Below are 6,537 nucleotides of genomic sequence, written 5' to 3' on the forward strand. Positions count from 1 at the left end.
TATTTGATCGCTCCGGTCAGAAGCGGCCCAACTTGGCCCTTTCCAACATATTTAAATTTCAGCCCAATCCAACGGTTCATTAGGGAGTTATGGCCGTCATACTGAGACTATTTTATTTAAGAACGGATGTCTCTTCATTTATTATAATCAAGAGTTCTTTATGCTTAAACTTCACAAAAATAATATATCAAAGTAATATAATTAAAATTTAATAATTATTTAATTAGTCTAAAGATTAATAAGAATGTTCTAAATGAATTAATGAAGATTTTTAATGAAAAGTTTGTGGATGGAGCTGATGGATAGAGATATTGAATTCAATAGAGAATGGATGACTTTTAATATTAATTATTTAATGTATATTAAATACTATTTAATATATAGTTAAGAGGTGGTAAAAGTGTTTAATGATGATTATTAAGAGACTCAAATTTTAATGATATTGGATTTAGATTTAAATAAGAATTATTATATTGACAAGGAGTCATAGTTACATTATAACATTGTTATAACATAGCTACGATTTGAATTATTGATATGCCTTAAAGGTTAGTTAAATAATAACTAATGGGGCTTATGGAAATATAGTTTGATGAGTTTATTATTTATTAATGTTTGTTAGGTCTAACAAACTATTAATAAATAATAGTTTAAATAGTTATCAACAAATTTGATTAGAGATAATCTATTGGAGATTATTTAATGAATTAAAATTTTTATTGCAATCTTCCCTTATTAAAACCTTATTAATATGCATTAGTTTTATATGTTCTATTATCTAATCTAATTAAATCAAATTTAATTAAGATTAGTTAATAGTAGAAGAAGTGTAGTTAATTATTAGTCAATCTAAGTAAATGAATTAAAAGAAAAGAGATTTTAATATAGTTATATAGTGGACTTTTTATAATGTATATTGAATACTATTAAACAATTTTAGAGTTGTTTAATGAAGATGATAATGCTAAGAATTTGAAAATTATTCATGTTAAAATCTACAATGGGTCTTATTGGTTTGTGATAGGGATTTTTTTCAAACAACTTTTGTATAGACAAAATATTATTAAAACAATTAGAAAATGGAGTCTAATGGTTGATTTTAATATTGATTAAATAATTGTAAGATGATAAGTTATATTATGTTGATTTAAATTTAGAAATTCTAAATGATATTGGATTAAGATTGAATTATTATGTTACTGGTTAATACGTTTGAATACCTTAATGGTATTAAAAGTTAGCTAATGAAGTTCTATGTAAAAGTTCTGTAGATTGATTATTTATAGTTGTGATAAGTTTATTATTTATTAATGTTTGTTGGGTCTAACAAACTATCAATAAATAATAGTTTAAATAGTTATCAACTAATACGAACAGAGTTACTCTAAAGGAGATTAGTTAATGATCGAAGTACTGTAAAAGATATTAATCAAATTGAATTGGTTAATAATTTAGAGGATTATCAGTTAACTGAATCAACGTACATAGAGAAAACTTATTTGAGATAATAATACCTGGTATTGAAGATTTATTATAACTTGTTATTATTAAAATATAAATGAGAACATTGTTGCAGAGTGATGTATGTGATCATGAAAGATTTAATAATAAGATTCCCAATATAGCTTGTCATTAAATATTAACAAATTATTATTGAATTATTAATATGATCATTTGAGTATTGATTTATAGTTGACTTTTAACTTACAGAATTCTAGTTAGTTATTTGTCAACTGATGTTAATTAGAACGTTCCTATGGTTATACAATTATTAATTAAATCAATTAATGAGAGCTAATTAGATTTAATTAATAATTAAGTTATGTAATAGAGATTTATTTGATATAATTCTTTTAATGAGATTGTAGATTATCTATATTGAAGTTGATAGGTCTTATTCTTATGACTTGAATTATGACTTTAGATATTGTATGGTTGTCAACGATGGTGACAATTAAATTCAAAGACTCAAACTTTAGTAATACTTAATTAAGTTTCTAATTGAAAACTAAAAAAGATGTTAATAGGTCATGGATGGTGTACCTATGTTAATGGATTGAGATAAATAAAGTTATAATCTCTTATTCGAAGAATGATAATTGGTCATCTTATAATATAACGAATAATGATCTTAGAAAAGTTGAAAGGTTAATCAATTAGAATATGGATCATGGTTAAATAAGAGAAAAATTTAATTAAAGGTCAATGATGATCAATTTAGTGAATATTTATTTTTAAGTTATTCTTTAAATGTAATTCTTATTAATGGAAGGATAATGCTATCGAGGAACAAACGGGTTGACTTATAGGTCAAATGATGAAACTTGAGACACTTGAAAATATACTTGCAAACAGAAAACTGGAAACCTCTACACTTGATTTAACTATGTAAGATAGCAAAATCAAAACATGTGTTTGCATCGTGTATTCTTTATGCTTCTTGTTTTGGGTTTTTGGGTTGACTAGTGTTGACCAATCTTAGGTTGTTACCATAGGCTCGAGGGTTATGAGATGTGTTGGCATGTTGATCTTATTTGGTCTTGATCTTTATAAGCCCAACCATGGTAATGTGATCGTATGTTTTATGAAATGTTTGTATTTACCGATTGTTATTGTTCATCAGTCTTCATGTGTGAAGCTGAGATGTATGCGTATGAGACACTTGAGCTAATCATTTTTAAGTCATCGATCAGTTATCCTTGGATTACTTTTTAGTCACCTTGATGGGACTAAAATGTGAATTTATTTCTTGATGATGTCATGTTGGGACATGTTTGACTCAACCATTTTGGAGTCTTTGATCAGTATGATTTTGAGATATTCTTGGTTGCTTGTTGAGAGCCAATGATTATGGTGATTTATTTTGAGATATATTTTGGTTATTGAGAACCAACGGATACTTATGATTATCAGTGATGCCTTCAGTTTCCAATAGAGAACTGTTGTGGTCATGATTTTCTATGGATGCTTTTCGGATGCTCATGGAGATTTGATGATTCTTATCTTGGTGATTTGATGATTCTTATTATGGATATTTGATGCTTATTTGATGATTCTTTTTATGGATTATCTTTTGGATTTTTTTTACAATCGCTTGTACAGGACTGTGGTGATTTATGATTCTATGAGCCTAGGGTAGGTAATCTACTTGTAGTGTCGAGAAGTGGCTTGCAATGGGGGCCGGGGCCTTAAGAGGCTTCCAAGGTAACTCATTGTAAGTTGGATTAATAAGTGATAACATTCACACCTAATACTAACTGAATGAACCTAAAAAGATAAGAGTTTGGGTTCTCGCCCATGCCTTGAGTGCTTGTATAGGTTAGGATGGGAGTAGTGAGAATGCATGGTTGCAACCTTGCATTCCATAGTATGCCTTGTCAATATGAGAGGATACTAGTGGCCGCATGAGATCTGTATGGACCCGTGGAGTTTAGCTAACTGCCAGAGTAACTTGTACGAGATAAATGCAATGACACTTTCGTGCTTGCAGAGTAGGTTTCCTACATGTCATTGTGTGCCTCTGGAAATTAGATGTCGATTTTGTGTGTGTTGGAACCTTTGAGTTAATATACTTTTAGGATCCCTAGACTATAGAGATTTATGCTATGTGATTTTGATAGCCTGCTTGGGACTTGAGATTATCTCCTCAGCACGGTGGGAGTGCACCACTCAGGTACCACGTGGTCGGGTGGTAGTGTATTTTCCACTCTTATCATTTGAGATTCATTGAGACATCGTGGCTGGAGCGTCCTTCGTGATGGTGGATATGTATCCTTTCATTGATGATTAGCATATGTTAGATGATGTTATCTTATGCTTATATTTGCATGTTAGATTATTTTCTGCATATGATGTTGTATTTATTAGGAGTGACATTCCTACTATGTTAATACCGATAATCTCTTCAGTGATTTGGGATGTTACGCACAGAGGGATGGCTAGGGCCCACGATGGTCTAATGATGCTATTAACGGTTGGGAGGAACCGTGCACTTATTTTTTTTTTTTTGATCTTTATGATGGATGTATATGACTTTTATAATGATGTATCATGTGATTATCTTTACTTTGATATATCATGGATTAGAATAGGATGATGTACCTTATTCTACATATGTATATTCTTTTAAGCCTTCATACCCTGTGACATGTACAGTGAATGATTGAGCATTTGGAAATGTAATGTATGAACACTAGACTTATCATTATTATTTCATGTGGTTGTTGTACTAGATAGATTCATGTATGTAATTCAGTGTTAAGGGATCTTAAAGAATGTAATCTGTTGTGTATGTTATGATGGACATTTCTATTGCTTCCGTGATTGTGAATAAGTTATATGTGGTATTTACTTTCATGTAATTTCAAAAAAAAAAAAAATGCTACCAAACTTAGCGAAATTCTAGGTTAATTCTTTAGATCCCTTGGCGGGGCATTACATTCTGAAAATTTCCCAGAATAAATAATAAATAATATACACAGAAATTTAGTACTGTCAGAATTGTTTGTAGTATATATCTTCGAAAAATGCATTAAGCATAATCTCCTTTCATCATATAGACAATATACTCCTTTCTTTCGTAGCGTTATGATTGTTCTTCAAATTGCATGAATACGTTTGCAATGCAAGGAGTTCCATCTAATTTTTCGCCTCTCATATCTACAAATGGTAAACCCAACGGACCAAAGGCCATGGTTAAACAGTACGCTGAGCTTTGATTTAGGTTATGGTGAATGATAGATCTCGCTTTTATTTTCTCCCACTCATTAAAATGTTTTAATTCTGTTTAGTGTTACAATTCTTTTAGGATGGGAAAGTCCAAAGAAGACACACAAACCGCTCCGAGTTCTTAGCATTTTTACTTTGGAGGTAAGTATAGTCAAGATAGCAGGAATAAGAAGAGGGTGAAAAATAATTTTAGTTTTTTTCAGTGAAAAATAAGTAGAATTCTTTTGAAATTAATGTTAGTCACTTTTGTTATCAAATGATTATATGAAAGTACTTGTAATTAGATGTTATTTAATCAAGTTACGAGAGATTAGTGCAAAGAAGACAATTTTTAAACTTTAACATTTGATTTTAATACAAAGGGAAGCATGACATACAAATTCTTAAAGAAAATTGAGTACTTTTTCATCATTATTATTGGTAGGTAAGAGGTCATGAGGCCCAAGATTGTGTAAATTAAACACACATATCAATTGGGCACGCAAGATCAGAAATGGATAGCTATCCTTGATATAGCCCTTACAGATTTTTCTCATAATATTTTAACCAATTTTAGCGCCTGCTCCTGATTTTCGAATTATGGCTTTATTCTTGTGAAGTCCTTGTATATAGTACCTAAAATTGAGCTTGATGATCAAGTTGTTAAAAAGGAGAGAACTATGCTCCATATTCAGAAATGAAATTTAACTCATATGAACTAATGTTTTAAAGTTTAGTAGTACACATGAAAATGTTTTCAGTTGCTCTTTATATGACACTTATTAATATTAAAACACCCATTTTTATTTATAATAACAAAATTATTGATCAACCTTTTCATCCTACACATAAACATGAAGGAAATAATTTATTAATGAACCTTCCTTTCTTTACAAATAGAAGTAAAGGCTTGAAGCCAAATTAATGAGAAGTGATTTCTGAATTAGATATTTTGTTAAAGAGATCATTTGGCTTAATTAATTTGAGATTAATATTTTCGATTTTCTCTCATAAACCAAATTGATCTTTCTTCATAAACTGATCAATCTAGTCATACCTAGGGGGTATCTGACATGAAGAAAGTACATCAAGAATTTCACATTTTTCCTGTGATAGATTTCCATTTATTAAATCTTTTACAATCTTTTGTGAATATAATAGGAAAAAGAGGGACATTATTCCTCCACATCATATTTATGTCATAGTTGCATGGCCTTGGTGTTATTCAATTTTCATTTATATTTTAGTACCTGTTCATGTGCTGAGCATAACTTGCATCAAAATAATCAAAAATAAATTTATTTATTTTTAAAAATGTATAGAATCAACTATAGAACAATAATATATAATTTATTTTGAATTTGGTTAAGTATATAAAAATTTATTAAAAGAACGGTAGACATATGTTTGTGAAGAATGTCAAGGCATTGGTAAAAGTAATTAAAGTTTACAATGTTAATGTTGTCCAAAAAAAGAAAAATGTATATGGTTAGAAAACTAAGAAGATGTGTAAGATTATGGTGGTGATTTTAGATATACCCACTTCACCATTAGAAAACTAAATGAAGCCAAAGATGAGAATTCATCTTAGAAGATGAAAAAACATCTAAAGGAAAAAAATTGGAGGGAAAATAGCCTCCCAAGCCTTTGGGTCATTTCCCAATGCTATCACCAAGCCATAACCCAATTAGGTTTCTAGGATTCAAATAACTCGATCGGCTTATGAAATGAAAAATTGCATTCAAAATCTAATCGAGTTATTCAAAACGCAATCGAGTTTTGAAGAACTAAAAGTAGGCTTTACTCTAAAGACAATGACTTTCACATACA

The sequence above is a fragment of the Cupressus sempervirens genome, chromosome 11, assembly GCF_028749045.1.
Source record: "Cupressus sempervirens isolate cs-2001-9-10 chromosome 11, ASM2874904v1, whole genome shotgun sequence".
Taxonomy (NCBI): domain Eukaryota; kingdom Viridiplantae; phylum Streptophyta; class Pinopsida; order Cupressales; family Cupressaceae; genus Cupressus; species Cupressus sempervirens.